Source organism: Tachyglossus aculeatus, chromosome 4, assembly GCF_015852505.1.
Source record: "Tachyglossus aculeatus isolate mTacAcu1 chromosome 4, mTacAcu1.pri, whole genome shotgun sequence".
NCBI lineage: Eukaryota > Metazoa > Chordata > Mammalia > Monotremata > Tachyglossidae > Tachyglossus > Tachyglossus aculeatus.
Genome location: NC_052069.1, coordinates 26,082,579 through 26,103,310, shown reverse-complemented (window position 1 = coordinate 26,103,310; position 20,732 = coordinate 26,082,579). Strand labels below are relative to the sequence as shown.

At 44.0% G+C, this 20,732-nt stretch overlaps 2 non-coding genes across 2 annotated transcripts; both read left to right on the top strand.

The window, feature by feature from the left end:
• Positions 1-4,496: 4,496 nt before the first annotated feature.
• LOC119927637 lies at positions 4,497-4,634 on the top strand. The gene has a single exon (XR_005450621.1). It is a non-coding gene; the product is annotated as a small nucleolar RNA SNORA7 (small nucleolar RNA).
• Positions 4,635-19,854: 15,220 nt separating this feature from the next.
• Positions 19,855-19,992, top strand: LOC119927787. The gene has a single exon (XR_005450758.1). It is a non-coding gene; the product is annotated as a small nucleolar RNA SNORA7 (small nucleolar RNA).
• Positions 19,993-20,732: the final 740 nt, after the last annotated feature.

Here is a 20,732-nt window from a genome sequence, read left to right as displayed (position 1 = left end):
TACATATTGCATTCCAGCAATATTACCCGTTCCATGTTCCCCGGTACTATTGTCTTCTCTCCACTCAACCTGTTAATCATATTTATTGAGCACTTACTGTGTTCAGAGCACCGTACTAAGCACTCGGGCGAGTACACTCCAACAGAGTTGGTAGACAGTTTCTCTGTCCACAATGAGCTTACCATCTAGAGGAGACTTGTTACCTACTTTCTCTTGGGCTTTTTACCTTATGCTGGATAGTCTCCTTTGGAATATTTATTTATTTTACTTGTACATATCTATTCTATTCATTTTATTTTAATATGTTCGGTTTTGTTCTCTGTCTCCCCCTTATAGACTGTGAGCCCACTGTTGGGTAGGGACCGTCTCTATATGTTGCCAACTTGTACTTCCCAAGTGCTTAGTACAGTGCTCTGCACACAGTAAGTGCTCAATAAATACGATTGATTAAAGAGTCAGATCGACTAAGAATCTAATATCAAACCTGCTTCCCCACTGCATTGGGCATGAATGATTTAGAGCCACATTCTCCAACAGGAACAATTTTTTTCCATTGAGCAACGAATAATAATAATAATGAATAAGCTTCTTCTCTGAGTTGACTAAGTTTTTATTTCAACTGCCATTTCTAAATGGATGTTTCCCAATTCTACATCTCCAGCCCTGATCTCTCTCCACCTCTGCAGTCTCGTATTTCTTCCTATATTCAGGAAATCTTTACTTGGATGTCTTGCTGACACCTCCAACTTAACAGGTTCAAAACAGAACTCCTCATTTTCTCACCCAAATCCCGTCCTCCCCTTGACTTTCCTATCACTGAAGACAGCACCACCATCCTCCCTGTCTGACAAGCCTATAACCTTGGCATTATCTTTGACACATTTGTCATTCAACCCACATATTCAATCTGTCACCAAATCCTGTCAATTCAACCTTCACAACACTGCTAAAATCCACCCTTTCCTAGATAACAAAACTGCTCTTATGCTGATACAAGCACTTATCCTATCCTGCCTTGACTTCTGCATCAACTTCTTTGCTGACCTCCTTAACTCCAATCTCTCCCCACTCCAGTCCGTACTTCCCTCTGCTACCCAGATCATTTTTCTTGGAAAATGCCCATTTCACATTCACATCAATCAATCAATCAATCAATCGTATTTATTGAGCGCTTACTATGTGCAGAGCACTGTACTAAGCGCTTGGGAAGTACAAATTGGCATCACATAGAGACAGTCCCTACCCAACAGTGGGCTCACAGTCTAAAAGGGGGAGACAGAGAACAGAACCAAACATACCAACAAAATAAAATAAGTAGGATAGAAATGTACAAGTAAAATAAATAAATAAATAAATAAATAGAGTAATAAATATGTACAACCATATATACATATATACAGGTGCTGTGGGGAAGGGAAGGAGGTAAGACGGGGGGATGGAGAGGGGGACGAGAGGGAGAGGAAAGAAGGGGCTCAGTCTGGGAAGGCCTCCTGGAGGAGGTGAGCTCTCAGTAGGGCCTTGAAGGGAGGAAGAGAGCTAGCTTGGCGGATGGGCAGAGGGAGGCCATTCCAGGCCCGGGGGATGACGTGGGCCGGGGGTCGATGGCGGGACAGGCAAGAGCGAGGTACAGTGAGGAGATTAGTGGTGGAGGAGCGGAGGGTGCGGGCTGGGCAGTAGAAGGAGAGAAGGGAGGTGAGGTAGGAGGGGGCGAGGTGATGGAGAGCCTTGAAGCCCAGGGTGAGGAGTTTCTGCCTGATGCGCAGATTGATCGGTAGCCATTGGAGGTTTTTGAGGAGGGGAGTAATATGTCCAGAGTGTTTCTGGACAAAGATAATCCGGGCAGCAGCATGAAGTATGGATTAAAGTGGAGAGAGACACGAGGATGGGAGATCAGAGAGAAGGCTAGTGCAGTAGTCCAGACGGGATAGGATGAGAGCTTGAATTAGCAGGGTAGCAGTTTGGATGGAGAGGAAAGGGCGGATCTTGGCAATGTTGCGGAGCTGAGACCGGCAGGTTTTGGTGACGGCTTGGATGTGAGGGGTGAATGAGAGAGCAGAGTCGAGGATGACACCAAGGTTGCGGGCTTGTGAGACGGGAAGGATGGTAGTGCCGTCAACAGAGATGGGAAAGTCAGGGAGAGGACAAGGTTTGGGAGGGAAGACAAGGAGCTCAGTCTTCGACATGTTGAGCTTTAGGTGGCGGGCGGACATCCAGATGGAGATGTCCTGAAGGCAGGAGGATATGTGAGCCTGGAGGGAGGGGGAGAGAGCAGGGGCAGAGATGTAGATCTGGGTGTCATCAGCGTAGAGATGATAGTTGAAGCTGTGGGAGCGAATGAGGTCACCAAGGGAGTGAGTGTAGATTGAGAACAGAAGGGGACCAAGCACTGAACCTTGGGGAACCCCCACAGTAAGGGGATGGGAGGGGGAGGAGGAGCCTGCAAAAGAGACTGAGAAAGAACGACCGGAGAGATAAGAGGAGAACCAGGAGAGGACGGAGTCTGTGAAGCCAAGGTCAGATAACGTGTGGAGGAGAAGGGGGTGGTCCACAGTGTCAAAGGCAGCTGAGAGGTCGAGGAGGATTAGGACAGAGTATGAGCCGTTGGATTTGGCAAGCAGGAGGTCATTGGTGACCTTTGAGAGCGCAGTTTCCGTGGAATGAAGGGGACGGAAGCCAGACTGGAGGGGGTCGAGGAGAGAGTTGTTGTTGAATTCTAGGCAGCGCGTGTAGACAACTCGTTCAAGGAGTTTGGAAAGGAATGGTAGGAGGGATATGGGACGATAACTAGAAGGTGAGGTGGGGTCAAGAGAGGGTGTTTTTAGGATGGGAGAGACATGGGCATGTTTGAAGGCAGAGGGGAAGGAACCAGTGGAGAGTGAGCGGTTGAAGATGGAAGTTAAGGAGGGGAGAAGGGATGGAGCGAGAGATTTCATAAGATGAGAGGGAATGGGGTCAGAAGCACAGGTGGCCGGAGTAGCACTTGAGAGGAGGGAGGAGAGCTCCTCTGAGGATACCGCTGGGAAGGATGGGAGAGTAGCAGAGAGTGTTGAGAGCCGGGGGGTTGGAGAAAGGGGGGAAGAGACTTTGGGGAGGTCGGACCTGATGGATTTAATTTTGTTAATGAAGTAGGAGGCCAGATCGTTGGGGGTGAGGGAAGGAGGGGGGGGAGGAACCGGGGGCCTGAGAAGGGAGTTGAATGTACGGAAGAGCTGGCGGGGGTGATGGGCATGGGTGTCAATAAGGGAGGAGAAATAGTTTTGTCTGGCAGAAGAGAGGGCTGAGTTAAGGCAGGAAAGGATAAACTTGAAGTGAACGAGTTTGATTCACATCAAACAGAAACTCCTTACTCTCAACTTTAAATCATTCAATCATCTCAGCTAATCCCCTGTTGGGCAGGGACTGTCTCTATATGTTGCCAGCTTGTACTTCCCAAGCACTTAGTACAGTGCTCTGCACATAGTAAGCACTCAGTAAATACTATTGATGATGATGATGATGATTCAGTTGTATTTATTGAGCACTTACTGTGTGCAGAGCACTATATTAATCCTTCCTCACCTCATGGATTTTCTACTACAGCCTAGCTCACCCCTTTGCTCCTCCTGCACCAGTTTACTGTGCCCCGATCCTATCCAACTAGCCACCAAATTCTTGCCCACACAATGCCTCTGGCCTGGAACTCCATCCCCTTTCCTATTTGTCAGATCACCACTCTCACCACCTCCAAAGCCTTATCACATTTCCAAGCAGCTTTCCCCTTCCAAGCTTTCCTTTTCCCTACTCCCTCTTCCTTCAGCATTGCCCTTTCACTTGGGTTTGTACCTTTTATTCACTCCATCCTCAGCCCCCACTGCACTTACATTCCTATCTGTAATTTATTTTCATGTCTGTCTCTACCTCTAGACTGCAAGCTCCTTGTGGGCAGGAAACAAGCTACCAACTATGTTATATTGTCCTCTCCAAAATGCTTCGTATAATGCTCGGCACATAGTAAGTGTTCAATCATTATGTTTGATGTCTTTTTTAACATCAGCGGGCCTAAACTGAGAGAATACTGCAGCTAGCTTGCCTTGCTACTCTAATTGCTAAGAGAAGCAGCATGGCTCAGTGGAAAGAGCCTGGGCTTTGGAGTCAGAGGTCCTGGGTTCAAATCCCAGCTCCGCCACTTGTCAGCTGTGTGACTTTGGGCAAGTCACTTAACTTCTCTGTGCCTCAGTTACCTCATCTGTAAAATGAGGATTAAGACTGTGAGCCCCATGTAGGACAACCTGGTCACCTTGTAACCTCCCCAGTGCTTAGAACAGTACTTTGCACATAGCACTTAATAAATGTCATTATTATTATTATTAATTGAGCATATTGATTGCTTTCGAGAAGCAGTATAAGAGCTGAGGCTGGCATCACCCATGATGATGATCCAGGGACATCTGCTGTGTTGAAAAGGAAGATGTACGAATAATGGCCTGTACTCCATTGAACAGAAGTACGGATACTGTCCCCTCTCTAGGTCGCACCTGGAGAGTTTCCAGTACTCTACCAGGCTCGACTCTGGGAGGGAGAGTCAAGCAGATGCATATCCATTCCATTCCTAGCTTGGCCAGTGGCTAGTGAGTGGAAGGCAATCTGCTCCAAGTCACAATAATGATAATAATAATTTTGGTATTAAGCACTTACTATGTGCCAAGCACTGTTCTAAGACCTGGGGGAGATACAAGGTGATCAGTTTGTCCCACATGGGGCTCAAAGTCTTAACCCCCATTTTCCAGATGAGGTAACTGAGGCCCAGAGAAATGAAGTGACTTGCCCAAAGTCACACAGCTGATGTGGCCGAGATGGTATTAGAACCCACAACCTCTGATTCCCAAGCCTGGGCTCTTTCCACTGAGCCACACTCAACTGTGCTGGGCAGCAGCAGCATGGGAGAGAATTATGTTGCCAACTTGTACTTCCCAAGCGCTTAGTACAGTGCTCTACACACAGTAAGCGCTCAATAAATATGATTGAATGAATGAATGGAGGGCAGAGCCTCCAGTTTACTGTGTGGAAGGAGGCAATGGTAAAGCAGTGTGGCTCAATGGAAAGAGCACAGACTTGGGAGTCAGAGGTCATGGGTTCAAATCCCAGCTCCACCTGTCAGCTGTGTGACTTTGGGCAAGTCACTTAACTTCTCTGGGCCTCAGTGACCTCATCTGTAAAATGGGGATTAAGACTGTGAGCCCCATGTGGGACAATCACATCACCTTGTATCTTCCCCAGCGCTTAGAACAGTGCTTTGAATATATTAAGCACTTAACAGATGCCATTATTATTATTATCATTATTATTAAACCACCTCCGCATTTTTACCAAGAAAACTCTGTGGATACACTACCTGAACGATTGTAGATCTTCTTGAATAGGTGCATCCATGGCATCCCTATGGGTCAGAGATGACTCGATGACATAAGACAAGATAAATACAGCACAGGTAGCCAGTGGCTGTTATGAATGTGAAAGACCCAAGAGGCCACTGGAGTTTTGAGGAAGAGCCAAGTTGATGCCCTCATCACACACAGTAGTATCATTAGCTGTCCATCAGGCTGGTCGTCTGCTCCATGGTTGAACTGAACAGATATGGACCATTTTTATAGGGAATAGGCAGCTGGTGCAGAATGCCTGGATCTTGGCTGTTTGTAAATATGAAAGGAGTGAGGGAATAGGGGTTGGAGTGTTTTTGTGTCATTGTCCCCATATGCACCACATCCATCAGCCCTTGCTGTCAGCCATATCTGTCTGCTCCTATTTATTTTGCCTCTGTACATTGCTGGAAAAGGATAAGGAGTGAGATTTGTCAGATTTCAGAATTTGCTCCCATAAGGAATGGGTGGCTTCTGAAGCTTGGGAAAAGAGAGGCTAGAGACAGCTTGACAGTGGTCTAGAAAGAGCAGTGGTTGATGGCAGTTGCCATGGGATGGAGGAACATAAGGAAGCTCAAGAATCTGTTCTCTGACAGTGGTCATTAATTGGCGGAATTCATTCATTCATTCATTGAATCGTATTTATTGAGCGCTTACTGTGTGCAGAGCACTGTACTAAGTGCTTGGGAAGTGGAAGTTGGCAACATAAAGAGGTGGTAGAATGGTGGAGGAAGGTCTTGGAGAATTACAAAAGACCCTGTTGCTAAACCCCTAACTTTGTTGCATCAGAAAGACAAGCTAAGTTTGAAGAATTGGAAGCCTTGTAAGTATTAACTGATGACAATGATTATGATAATAAAGCACTTCATTGTGCTGAATGGTAGCAGTAATGCAACGAAACTAGGCAGGGAGAATTGAGAGAGAAGCAGCAGAATGGCCTAGGACAGAGACTACGGGCTTGGGAGTCAGAAGGCCCTAGATTCTAATTCTGGCTCTGCCAGTTGTATGCTGTGGGATCTTGGACAAGTCATTTAACTTCTTTGTGCCTCAGCTTTCTGAACTGTAAAATGAGGATAGCTATTCTCCCTCCTACTTAGACTGTGACCCCCATGAAGGGGTCAGACTGTGTCTGACCTAATAAATCTGTACAGAGCCCCGCACATAGAACAGTGTTTGGCACATAGTAAGCACTTAACAAATACCACAAAACTAACAAAAAAAGTCGACGTGTGATCAACCAGATTATCCTTTATTCCCACTCCATCTCCAGTATTGTGCGCTAGAGTGAAATTCCTTCTCCTTAGCACTTATCACTGTGCTATCATAATCAATTCCTTTTGGTAAAGCACAGTTTTCAAAAGCCTGACTCCCTGGATGAAGCCAATTTGGTCCAACAGATTCTTGTTGAACTGTGACAAATTTCAAACCTCTCTTCTTGACCGAGAGTTTGGAGACTTCTACAGGAGGCAGACCCTCTTTATAGGCAATTGGAACCGGGACCAAATATTTAGCAAACATGAGCAAAGATCCCAGGGATTCTTATTTCCCCAAGAAAGTGAATCTTGCCTACCAATTTAGAAAAACCTGAACCACTTGTTACCTGATTTTCAAACCTTCCTGGGATGGCTTAAGGGGCAGCTGGAATTGATGAGATCCTGACTCCTTTACAGTTAGGTTGAAAATGTGGCTATTGTATTGGAATCGGTGTCAGGGCATCTGGATTTTAATCCCAGATCCACTGCTAACGTACTGGGTAAATTCAGGAATTTTTTTCAACTTCTCTGAGCCTCAGTCTCATCTGTAAAATGGGAATTTAATACCTGTTCTCTTGCTCCCTTAGATTATGAGTCCCATGAAGATTGAAACTATACTGTGTCTACACCAGCACTTATCCCAACAGTCCGTCATATTGAGCACTTACTGAGTGCAGAGCACTGTACTATGCACCAGCGCTTAGTGCTTTGCACATAAGCACTTAATAAATGCCATTATTATTATTATTAGGAACAGTTTAATAATGTGCCATGAACATGTCTGCTAATTCTGTTGTACTCTCCCAAATGCTTAGTACAGTACTCTGCACATAGTTAATGTTCAATAAATATCTTTGATTCGGTAGAATTAGTAGACATGATCTCTGCCCTCAAGGATCTTGCAATGTTGCAGGGGAGATAGCACCTAAATTATTGTTATTATTATTATTATTATTATTATCATAAGGCTGAGGACAGAATCTGTGTCTGCATAGCCAATGAAGACTAATGGCTGGTGTTGATTTTCCTGGAACCTTTTCCACCATTCCAGAGGTGTCAGCAAAATGATACTGGCTCAAAAAGGGCTCTTAGGTTAATTTAAAAATTCAGAGCCCAAGCCCTTTTTTCTGCAGATATTGGATGACTGCACAATTGCACAGGTTGTCTCTTTTCTTGACCAAGAGTTGCTCTTTCGCCTTAAAGACTTTCCACCACCAGAACAAACTCGAAGAACTTTAGAATTCTATCTCCCAGAAAGGTCTAAAATCAGGTAATAGATTGTTTGATCTCTTCCCAACATCTTCATGCATGGTAATGACTCTCAGGAGATGAAATTGTTGTACATACTTTTCAAACTACAGACAAAAATGGAATCTAATTGAATAACACTTGTGATCTCACTAAGGCTATTCAGTAGTGCCTCATCCAGGGTCATAATGTGTGATTGATCTTAGAGCCTAGGCATCTGAGATACGGCATCTATGGAAATATCTTCTTCATCTATGAATCACCTAAGGGACAGGATAGATGTAAGCAATGGTCTGTGATACACTAAAGCTTGAATGATATACAACTCTATCATCATCATCATCATCATCAATCGTATTTATTGAGCGCTTACTATGTGCAGAGCACTGTACTAAGCGCTTGGGAAGTACAAATTGGCAACATATAGAGACAGTCCCTACCCAACAGTGGGCTCACAGTCTAAAAGGGGGGGACAGAGAAGAAAACCAAACATACTAACAAAATAAAATAAATAGGATAGATATGTACAAGTAAAATAAATAAATAAATAGAGTAAAAAATATGTACAAACATATATACATATATACAGGTGCTGTGGGGAAGGGAAGGAGGTAAGATGGGGGGACGGAGAGGGGGATGAGGGGGAGAGGAAGGAAGGGGCTCAGTCTGGGAAGGCCTCCTGGAGGAGGTGAGCTCTCAGCAGGGCCTTGAAGGGAGGAAGAGAGCTAGCTTGGCGGATGGGCAGAGGGAGGGCATTCCAGGCCCGGGGGATAACGTGGGCCGGGGGTCGATGGCGGGACAGGCGAGAACGAGGTACGGTGAGGAGATTAGCAGCGGAGGAGCGGAGGGTGTGGGCTGGGCAGTAGAAAGAGAGAAGGGAGGTGAGGTAGGAGGGGGCGAGGTGAAGGACAGCCTTGAAGCCCAGGGTGAGGAGTTTCTGCCTGATGCACAGATTGATTGGTAGCCACTGGAGATTTTTGAGGAGGGGAGTAATATGCCCAGAGCGTTTCTGGACAAAGATAATCCGGGCAGCAGCATGAAGTATGGATTGAAGTGGGGAGAGACACGAGGATGGGAGATCAGAGAGAAGGCTGGTGCAGTAGTCCAGACGGGATAGGATGAGAGCTTGAATGAGCAGGGTAGCAGTTTGGATGGAGAGGAAAGGGCGGATCTTGGCAATGTTGCGGAGCTGAGACTCAAGCTGTATCAAGCTGTATGAAACCCTAAAAGGCCTGTTGCCTGAATTTCCCAAAGAGTAGATAGAGCAAGGAATCCTAGGTGAAATCCAGCTTGCTAGATATATAGTTTTTTCCTGAAATTTGAAGACAAAACCACTGATGGTGAAGTTCACCTATGAGTGTGTTTTGACTGAATAGGCCAATACAAGAGCCATGCTTCTCTTTTGCCTCCTTGTCTCCGCTCCACATGAAGTTTTTGTTCAGAGAGACACTTCCTCCTCAACAGTTCAACGTGTTTGTCTACCCTCAGCAAATGACTCCAAGTTTTCATCTGGGATGTGGGATTATCTGAGGCTTTGTTTTCCCAGATCGTTAAAACTGAGCTAAAGCAAGATTGAACTAATGCCAATATGCAGAGGAAAAGATTTTGGGGTGATGAGAGAGAAATCTGTCTTCATTCTTTAGAGGGCTATAACCACATAATCACAATTTATAAAGTAGAGCTGTTCTGATGGCAGCCATATCATGTGTAGTAGACAATGCTATTACTACTAATAATAATATTTTGATTGTGACATTTAAGAGATTACTATCTGCCAAGCAATACGGTAAGTGCTAGGGGTAGATGCGAGGTAAGATCAGATGCAGTTCCAGTCCAGAAGGGGTTCACATCCTAACAGGGAGGAAGGGCAGGTAATGAATTCCAATTTTACTGATGATAAAACTGAGACACATGGAGGTTCATTCATTCAATCATATTTATTAAGCGCTTACTGTCAGAGCATTGTACTAAATGTTTGGGAAAGTTCAGTGCAACAATAAACAGTGACATTCTCTGACCACAATGAGCTCACAGTCTGGGGAGGTATGTGAGGGAACAGACATCAGTACAAATGAATAAAATTACAGATAAATACATAAGTGCTGTGGGGCTGTGGGAGGAGGGGAGAGCAAAGGGAGCAAATCATGGTGATGCAGAAGGGAGTGGGAGATAAGGAAAAGTGAAAGGTGGATTGGGCTAAGGAGACAATTGGAGTAGAGGAAGTTGAGGTAGTAGTTGTAGACAACTCACACAGAGTCCAAAAAGAAATGGTAGAAGAGACATGGGGTGATAAATGGAGGGAGTCATGGGGCCAAGGTGTTTGTGTGTTTATGTTTTTTTAGGGTAAGGGAGATAAGAGCATGTTTAGAAAGTAGTGGGGAAGAAGCCATTGGAGAGTGAGCAGTTGAAGATGGCGGTCAGGGAGGGAAGAAGAAAAAGTCCAAGTGTTTTGATAAGATGCAAAGAGATGGATTTATAAGCACAGGTGGAGGGGGTAAATTTTTGAAGAGACAGGAGATCTCTTAAGATACTGCTGGAAAAGATGGAAGAGTCCAAGAATGGACAGGAGGAAGGAGAGACTTGCAGTGGAGCAGGGGAGATTTTTAAGGAGATCCCTTCTGATGGTTTCAATTTTATCAATAAAATATGTGGCCAGGTCATTAAGGGAAAGAAATTGGGGGACATGAGATTTTATTATCACTATTATGGTTAATATTATTGTAGCAGTTTAACATTTAGAGCTTGCTATGTTCAAGTCATTATACTAAGTACTGGGGGGGAATTCAAAAGATCAAAAAAGCATAGTTTCTGGCCCATTTGGGGCTCATGTCCTAAACCAGAAAAGACACCAATATCCTGTAAACAAACACAAACCATAAAATCAAATAAACAGCTCAATAGTAAAAGGGGCATTAGTTACACAACATTGGAGGGGCAGTCCACGAGAAGTTCACAATACTAATCATTTTTATGTATTGAATACCCACAATGTGTGTATTCATTCAACTAAAACTTGGGAGAAGCAACAGAAGCAAATATTCATCCCCTGACCTCGAGGAGTTTATGATCTGAAATGGGAGGAAGACAATATTTCTAAATAGAACAGGAAGAAGATATATATAATTGGAAATATTACAAATATATGAACTCTGAATCAGCTCTCCCTCTTCTTCCCTACCTCACTAATCTCTTGCTATAAATCAGCCTGCACACTGCAACTTCAAGAGGAGCATCGTTGCCTAGTGGATGGAGCACGGATCTGGGTTCTAGTTTTGGCTCCACCACTTGTCTGCTGTGTGACCATGGGCTAGCCACTTAACTTCTCCGTGCCTGTTACCTCATCTGTAAAATGGGTGTAAGACTGTGAGCTCCACATGGGATAGGGACTGTGTCCAACCTGATTACCTTATATCTACCCCAGAACTTAGAACAGTGCCTGGCACATAGTAAACATTTTACAAATGCCATTTTTTTCTTTGTTTAAAAGCTCTAATGCCAACCTACTCACTGTATGTTGATTTCATCTATCTCGCTGTGGACCCCTTGCCCACATCCTACCTCTGGCCTGGAACGCCTTTCACTTCATATCTGACAGACCACCACTCTTCTCAACTTCAAAGCTCTACTACAATTATATTTCCTTTGAGAAGCCTCTCCTAACTAATTCTTCACTTCCCCAACCTCTTTGCCCCCCTCACTCTGCCTCACCTATGTACTTGGGTCTGTTCCAATCCCAGCTCTGCCACTGTCATTCATTCAATCGTTTTTATCAAGCGCTTACTGTGTGCAGAGCACTGTACTAAGCGCTTGGGAAGTACAAGTCGGCAACATATGTCTGCTGTGTGACTTTGGGCAAGTCACTTTGCTTCTCTGTTCCTCATTTACTTCATATGTAAAATGGGGATTGAGACTGTGAGCCCCACATGGGACAGGGACTGTGTGGAACCCAATTTGCTTGTATCCACCACAGCGCTTAGAACAGTGCCTGGCTCATAGTAAGTGCTTAACAAATACTATGATTATTATTATTACTACCTCTCTAGCATACCACCCCTACAGTGTACATATATGTGTGTGTGTGTGTGCGCGTATATATATATATATATATATATATATCTATCTATAATGTGTGTAGGTATACGTACATGTTACTTGTATGTATAAATACCCAGCATATATTTATCCCCTATATTCTCCCATTTCCCCTATGTGTAATATTATTTTAGCATCTCTCTCCTGCTCTGGAATGTAAACTCTTTGAGGGCAGGGCTCATGTCTACTAACTCTATTGTACTCTCCCAAGCACTTAGTAAAGTGCTCTGTTGTCAGTACTAAGTGCTTGGGAAGTACAAATCAGGAACATGTAGAGACGGTTCCTACCCAACAACAGGCTCACAGTCTACATGTCATGTCATGCTCATGTCTTGGGGGCTTCTGGTCACACGTGAGGGAAGAATGTGCCCCTTACCCTATACCTGTACTCTAATGGTGCAATGACCTAGACTCCAACTTTCACCTGTTCAATATGTACCCTGGACTGGCATTACTGATTATCTCTGCGGAGTCCTTTTTGACGTCGCTCATTTGAAGTTAGAGTCTCTGTTTTCTCAGAAGGGGGTTAGAAGAACAATAAATATCTCAATTTAATAGCAGATGGGGGGTCTGTATGTGTTCTGTCCTGAAAATGGTATTCTCACCGTCCTAGGTTGTGACTTGTTTCATCTTGCAGCTAAGTCGCTGGGATGGAGGTGTCTTATTCCTGTGAGCCACTGGTTGTTTCTGGATAGGCATGGTGAAAAATATAACCAACTCAATCAACATGTTCAGAATGAGGTTTAGTGTTTTCTTACACCTGCTAGAAGAGACTGATAATCTCCCGAAATGGGAAAGGGGCTAGGAAAAGTTCCTTCAACACAAACCCCAAACTGGCTTACTGGAGGACCACACTTAGCTTTAATTGAATGCGGGCTGTTATTCTGCATAGGCAGAAAATAATAATAATAATAATGATAGCATTTAAGTGCTTACTATGTGCAAAACACTGTTCTAAGCACTGGGGAGGTTACAAGGTGATCAGGTTGTCCCACAGGGGGCTCACAGTCAGTCCCCATTTTCCAGATGAGGTAACTGAGGCCCAGAGAAGTGAAGTGACTTGCCCAAAATCACACAGCTGACAATTGGCGGAACTGGGATATGAACCCATGACCACTGACTCCAAAGCCTGTGCTCTTTCCACAACCACTGTGCCAGGGAACCCCAGGACATACTGGAGAGTGATAGTAACAATCATCCCCAGAGAAAAAGAACACTTTATCTGTGACCTGGTCATCAGTGCTTTGCACATAGCGCTTAACAAATACCATAGTTATCGTTATTATTAATTATTTGATAAATAATAATAAGATAATGATGGTATTTGTTAAGCGCTTACTATGTGCAAAGCACTGTTCTAAGCACTGGGGGGGGATACAAGGTGATCAGGTTGTCCCGCGGGGGGCTCACAGTTTTAATCCCTATTTTACAGATGAGGGAACTGAGGCACAGAGAAGTGAAGTGACTTGCCCAAAGTCACACAGCTGACAATTGGGGGAGCTGGGATTTGAACCCCTGAACTCTAACTCTAAAGCCCGGGCTCTTTAAACTGAGCCACGCTGCTTCTCTACAGCTTGATGCTACAGCTCTGATTGAGACTGCTTGATGGACATCTCCCAGAGAGATGCTAAGAACACCATTTCCTGGACGGCCTCCTCTCTCTGAGTTTTGTATTTGCATTCTGACAATCCTTAGTCTCTCGCTGCCCAAATCTGCCCAGAACCTTAAATGACTGACCTACTGATATCCCTGTGCCTTCCTCTAAAGCAAGCAAGAAATCCATCAGTGGTATCTGAGTGATTACTGTGCACAGAGCACTGTATTACGTTCTTGGGAGAGTGCAATACAACAGGCACGTTCCCTGACCATAACGAGCGTACAGTCTAGAGGGGGGAAACAGACATTAATGGAAATAAATAATTTACAGATGTGTTCATAAGTGCTGCGGGCCTGAGGGTGGGGCCAATACCAAATGCCCAAAGGGCACAGATCCAATTGCAAGTGCAAACATGTTTTGCTTCCACTCTCAGTCCAAGGGCTCCAACAATGACAAATGGCAATGATGAGTAAGAACTCCTATTTCCCTTCAAAATTTTTTTGTACTGTGTCTTCTCCCCATCAATCCACATGTCTCTTTTGCTCACTGGTCGAATGAGAGGCTGCCCTATATCATTTACCCTTCATTTGGGGCACAGAAGCTTACAAATATATTTAACCAGGAGAATCTCCCAGACTTCGCTTGAAGTTAGGAAAGAACACAGAGAGGCAGAGACCAAGGCAAGCAGGGGCCCTCGAGGCAATGACCCTTTCTTCACTTTTACACAGGCAGAAGATCATTTGCCTGCCATGTAAGCTTTTTCAAGCTATCAAAATCATAATTCATAGTATTACTGCAGTTCTTTGCCATAGATTCTTTGAACCTATAACAATGTAAACTGAAGTCATAGCTAATGGAATACATTTTGCCATGGACCATTGTTAAACTGGGCCGTCCGTTTTGCCGCTCAGTTTGCAAGGCTTTCGTCTTTTACCTCCCACTGGCTCTCATGGGTCGCTGGCCTGCTTTTATTCTTCTCTAAAATAACTCCAAAGCAGGGCCAGCTCCAATTGCAATCCCACCCTTTCCCTTGCTTGCTTTCAAAGATTACCGAGAAGGTCTTGATTCCTCAATACTTGTCCTTATTTCTTTGTTCATGTCCTGAAATGAAACTGAAAACTTGTTTGGGAAGATATCCTGAGGTTCCCATGCTACGTTCCTGGCCTTAAAGGGATTTTCAACTCTGATTCTCATTCTACTCCCTGCACAGCCCCTCTCCCCGGCCCCCCACATACACACCATAATAGAGAGGGGACATTAGATTGGTTATGGTGGGGAGAGACAGAGACCTATAACGGGTAATGGGCTCAATGTGAGAGAACGGGATGAAGATATTAGAAGGGGAAAAAATTATTTGAGAAGCTGAATGGCCTAGTAGAAAAAACTCAAGCCTGGGAGTCAAGAGACCTGGAATCCAATCCCAATACCATCATTTTGCCTGGTGCATGATTTAATTTATTTGGTTTTTATTTTTTGGCATTTGTTAAGTGCTTACTATGTGCCAGGCCCTGTACTAAGTGCTGGAGTGGATCAATCAATCAATCGTATTTATTGAGTGCTTACTGTGTGCAGAGCACTGTACTAAGTGCTTGGGAAGTACAAGTTGGCAACATATAGAGACAGTCCCTACCCAACAGTGGGCTCACAGTCTAAAAGGGGGAGACAGAGAACAAAACCAAACATACTAACAAAATAGAATAGATATGTACAAGTAAAATAAATAAATAGAGTAATAAATATGTACAAACATATATACATATATACAGGTGCTGTGGGGACGGGAAGGAGGTAAGATGGGGGGGATGGAGAGGGGGACGAGGATCCTAGGAAATCATCAGCGTGGCTCAGTGTAAAGACCATGGGCTTTGGAGTCAGAGGTCATGGGTTCAAATTCCGGCCCCACCAGTTGTCAGCTGTGTGACTTTGGGCAAGTCACTTAACTTCTCCGTGCCTCATCTGTAAAATGGGGATTAAGGCTGTGAGCCCCCCGTGGGACAACCTGATCACCTTATAACCTCCCCAGCGCTTGTGCTTTACACATAGTAAGCACTTAATAAATGCCATTATTATTATTATTACTATTATGTTAGGTACAGTCGATGTCCCACATGAGGATTAAGACTGTGAGCCTCCTTTTATGTATGAGGTTACCGAGGCCCAGAGAAGTGAAGTGACTTGTCCAAGGTCACAGAGCAGACAAGTGGCAGAGCTGGGATTAAAACCTAGATCCTTCTAACTCCCAGGCTGATGTTCTAGCCACTAGGCCATACTATTTCTGGGAGTAATATCTGGGGAATGTTGGCTTCCCTTTGTGGCCCTGTGAGGTCATTCCACACATAATATTCATATAGGGAGAGTAGTCTTTTAAATCACCACTACCTAAGGGAGCTGAGTGGTCTAACCACTACAGCTTTATCCAGGATTATTTTATTGAGCATCTGCTGTGTGCACAGCACTCTTCTAGGTATTTGGGAGAGTATAGTGGATATAAGACCTTGGGTAAGTCATTTCATTTCTGTGCCTCAGTTCCCTTATCTGTAAAATGGGTATTAAGACTGTAAGCATCATGTGGGATACAGACTGTGTCCAACCTGATTAGTTTGCTTTTATGTCATAGTTTAGTACAGTGCTTGGCACACAGTAAGCTCTTAAATAGAATTACAATGAAAAGAAGACACACGCTCATTAGAATTTAAATTCCTTGTGGGACAGGGAATGAAATTTGTACTTCCCAAGAACATAGTACCGTGCTTTGCATTCAGTAGACACTCAAATATGATAACTAGTGTCCTTAATGCATAAACTCAGATAATTTGAGCGCTTTAAGCGCTTAGTACAGTGCTCTGCACATAGTAAGCGCTCAATAAATACGATTGATGATGATAAACTCAGAGAATCTGAGCAGGACAGACCAGAGACCTTCCAGATAAAAGAAGAACTGCGATCTGACTGACCCTCGTTGCTTCCTCAATTTATTAAAATAAGTAATAGAGATGCGACACAAGCAACGGACAATTTCCCTAATAGCTGTCGGCTTTCTCTTTACAAACTTTATTTAAGTTTCTGTCAAGCGTATTAGATGTATTAAGTCAAACGTGGAACTGTCATTTCTGGAAGGCCATTCCAACAGATTTGTTTTTTTCTCATCTTATTTTTTGCTTAGCGAACAATTTGATGGGTTGCTTCATTAATCTCTTAGTGTCCCTGCCTCTCTTCCATCTGGCATCAGAGTTGGTGGGGGGAGGTGGAAACGGCCTAGATCCTAAGAGAGCAGACTGTAAGTGCAAACACATCACAAAGATTGCAAACAAAGACACTTTGTAATTACTGGAAGAGAAGAATTATAGAACTGCCAACTTGTGTTTCTGAACATTAACGTTGACTTGAAATTGGATTTTTACCTGAAATCACAAATTTTGTAAATCTAGTTAATATTAAGACAGCTCCCTGTCAAACGGAAAACGCATTTAATACTTGCACATGCGTGTCTAGGTTTGATTTCTCTTAAATGATGTACAAAAAAGTTTTTCTTTTGGATCCCTTTTTAACCCGAAATACACTATTAAGCTTCCCAAATGGACAAAGGAAAACAAGAAAATATTTTCAAGTGTTCAAGAGGACTTTTACAAACTACTTAAAGCTGAATAATAGAACAGTATGAAAAAATTGCGAGGGGTGGTTTGTGCTTAGAGGCCATCTGATTAAACATAAAAGCAAGCTTTCTGCCTTGGATTTTCTTTTTTAACCTTAACTAAATGGTTGGGCTGGAAATCATCACCAGAATGATTTTCTCATGACCTCGTCCTACTTGGAATGATATTTGAAAGGAGCAATAAAATTTGTATTTTCTGAAGGTCACGGCAGAGGCATCCTCAAGCTGTATTCATAATTCATTCAAAACAATGTCGCTGTTGAGAATACATGGCTGCGACTCTCAAATAATGATCTCTGTTCTGACCAATTGTTTTCCTTATTGTGTGCAAAACTAGAGCATTGTTTGAGGCGATCATTTGTCTTCAGCATTTGGTATAATTGTCTAAATCTCTACGGAGCCCCTTAGTGTAAAGCTGCCAATGACTTCTAGATGAGAATTTGGATACATATTTTAATTAAAAAAAACCCCTCATGGCCTACAATCATTTCAATTTCCTCAATTTTAGTTGTATGGGAGAGTATACGCTATGAAAAATGGAAAGATGCAGTCTGTAAAAATAGATGAAAGGAAGGATTAAACTTTTTAGAAGCTATCATTTTTGACAGTAACCCTTCAGCGATCAATTTAAGCCTGTTACCATCGAATTAACAGCCTAAAGTGTGCCAACCATCTGCCCTGCTATTAAAGCCAGGTCTGCTTAGGACTAGGACACACCATGCTGTATTATCTGGCACAAAATGATGCTTTGCTCTCAGTGATGGTTTAAGTGGATCTGAAGAGTGCCTTCTTAGCCCTTACCAAGCTAATCTAAGTATCATGGCCGATGATGGCTTAATTAATACTTATAATAATAATGATGACATTTATTAAGCACTAACTATGCGCACAGTACTATTCTAAGCGCTGGGAAGGTTACAAGGTGATCAGGTTGTCCCACGGGGAGCTCACAGTCTTAATCCCCATTTTACAGATGAGGTTACTGAGGCCCAGAGAAGTTAAGTGACTTGCCCAAAGTCACACAGCTGACAATTGGCGGAGCTGGGATTTGAACCCATGACCTCTGACTCCAAAGCCCGGGGTCTTTCCACTGAGCCACGTGATGGTAGTAAGAATAATAATGGTAACTGTAGTATTGAGAGCTTACTATGGGGAAAGCATGGCACTAAGTGTTGGGGTTCATTAATTCATTCAATCGTATTTATTGAGCGCTTACTGTGTGCAAAGCACTGTACTAAGTCCTTGGGAAGTACAAGTTGGCAACATATAGAGACGGTCCCTACCCAACAGCAGGCTCACAGTCTAGAAAGGGGGAGGCAGACAACAAAACATATTAACAAAGTAAAATAAATAGAATAAATATGTACAAATAAAATAGAGTAATAAATATGTACAAACATATATACATATATACAGATGCTGTGGGGAGGGGAAGGAGGTATGGCTTTTTAGAACAGTGCTTGGCACATAGTAAGCACTTAATAAATACCATCATTATTATTATAATTGGGGTTGATACAATACAAGCTTAGCAGGCACGGTCACTGTTCCACATGGGGCTCACAGTCAAAGAGGGAGGGAGAGCAGGTATTGAATCCCCGTTTTACAGATGCGGTAACTGAGGCATGGAGAAGCTAAGTGATTTTAACCAGGAATGGAGATTAGGACTCAGGTCTATAGGTTAGTGTACAGTCAGGTCTGCTGCTGTTGAGGTCTCAAAGAGATTCTGGTCTACCACCACAGCCTGTAGCTAGTCTTGCGACCATTCATCATCATCATCATCAATCGTATTTATTGAGCGCTTACTATGTGCAGAGCACTGTACTAAGCTCTTGGGAAGTACAAATTGGCAACATATAGAGACAGTCCCTACCCAACAGTGGGCTCACAGTCTAAAAGGGGGAGACAGAGAACAAAACCAAACATACTAACAAAATAAAATAAATAGAATAGATATGTGCAAGTAAAATAATAAATAAATAGAGTAATAAATATGTACAAACATATATACATATATACAGGTGCTGTGGGGAAGGGAAGGAGGTAAGATGGGGGGGATGGAGAGGGGGACAAGGGGGAGAAGAAGGAAGGGGCTCAGTCCGGGAAGACCTCCTGGAGGAGGTGAGCTCTCAGCAGGGCCTTGAAGGGAGGAAGAGAGCTAGCTTGGCGGATGGGCAGAGGGAGGGAATTCCAGGCCCGGGGGATGACGTGGGCCGGGGGTCGATGGCGGGACAGGCGAGAACGAGGTACGGTGAGGAGATTAGCGGCGGAGGGTGCGGGCTGGGCTGGAGAAGGAGAGAAGGGAGGTGAGGTAGGAGGGGGTGAGGGGATGGACAGCCTTGAAGCCCAGGGTGAGGAGTTTCTGCCTGATGCGCAGATTGATTGGTAGCCACTGGAGATTGTTGAGGAGGGGAGTAATATGCCCAGAGCGTTTCTGGACAAAGATAATCCTGGCAGCAGCATGAAATCTGGAAGATAAGTGATTTTAACCATTCATCTCGCGATGCATACTACTGAGGATGGGGGCATACGGCAAGGGTGTGGAGATGACTCAGGGCCAATTGGCACCGTTAGTACAAAAAGAAGTGACGTAATTTTTTCTCCAAGTGGTAGGTTCCCCTCTCAGAGTCGCACCTGGAGAGTTTCCAGTCCTCTACCAGTCTCGGCTATGGGAGGGAGAGTCAAGCAGAGGCCTAACCATTTCATTCCTAGCTTGGGCAGTGGCTAGCGAGTGGCAGGCAATCTGCTACAAGTCAAAACTCCCCTGTGCTGAGCAGCAGCGGCACGGGAGAGAGTCGAGGGAGGAGACTTGAGTTTACTACACGGAAGGCACCAATGGTAAACCGCTTCCATATTTTTACCAAGAGAACTCTATGGATCCACTACCAGAATGATTGCAGATGGAGAGTGGGGCGTTCTGGGAGAGATGCGTCCGTGGTGTTTTTATGGGCCGGAAACGACTCAACAGCATAAGACAAGTGGTAGGCTATAGCTTTTCCCCTTTAACCATTTTGTGGTTGAGTGTGAGGGGCTGGAAAAGGGGCCCTACTGTATTTTTATTGATACAGAATGCCAGATATTTTCTCTCAAAGACAGTCATGGATGCAGTTGCGCCGTCAGCAGCTTCATCTGTCACTTGAAAGACAGCCACATGCTTTGTTTTGTGTCTGTCTCCCCCTTCTAGACTGTGAGCCTGTTGTTGGGTAGGGACCGTCTCTATTTGTCGCTAACTTGTACTTCCCAAGTGCTTAGTACAGTGCTCTGCACACAGTAAGTGCTCAATAAATACGATTGAATGAATGAATGAATTGATTTATTTTTGTTCCTATTACCTCATCTGTAAAATGGGGATTAAGACTGTGGGCCCCATGAGGAGCAGGCACTGTGTCCAACCTATCTTGTATCTACTCCAGTGCTAAGAACAGTACTTGCCACACAAAGAGCTTAAATATTTTTTTTTAAATAGGGGGGTTTATGATAAGTCCTGATTGAAC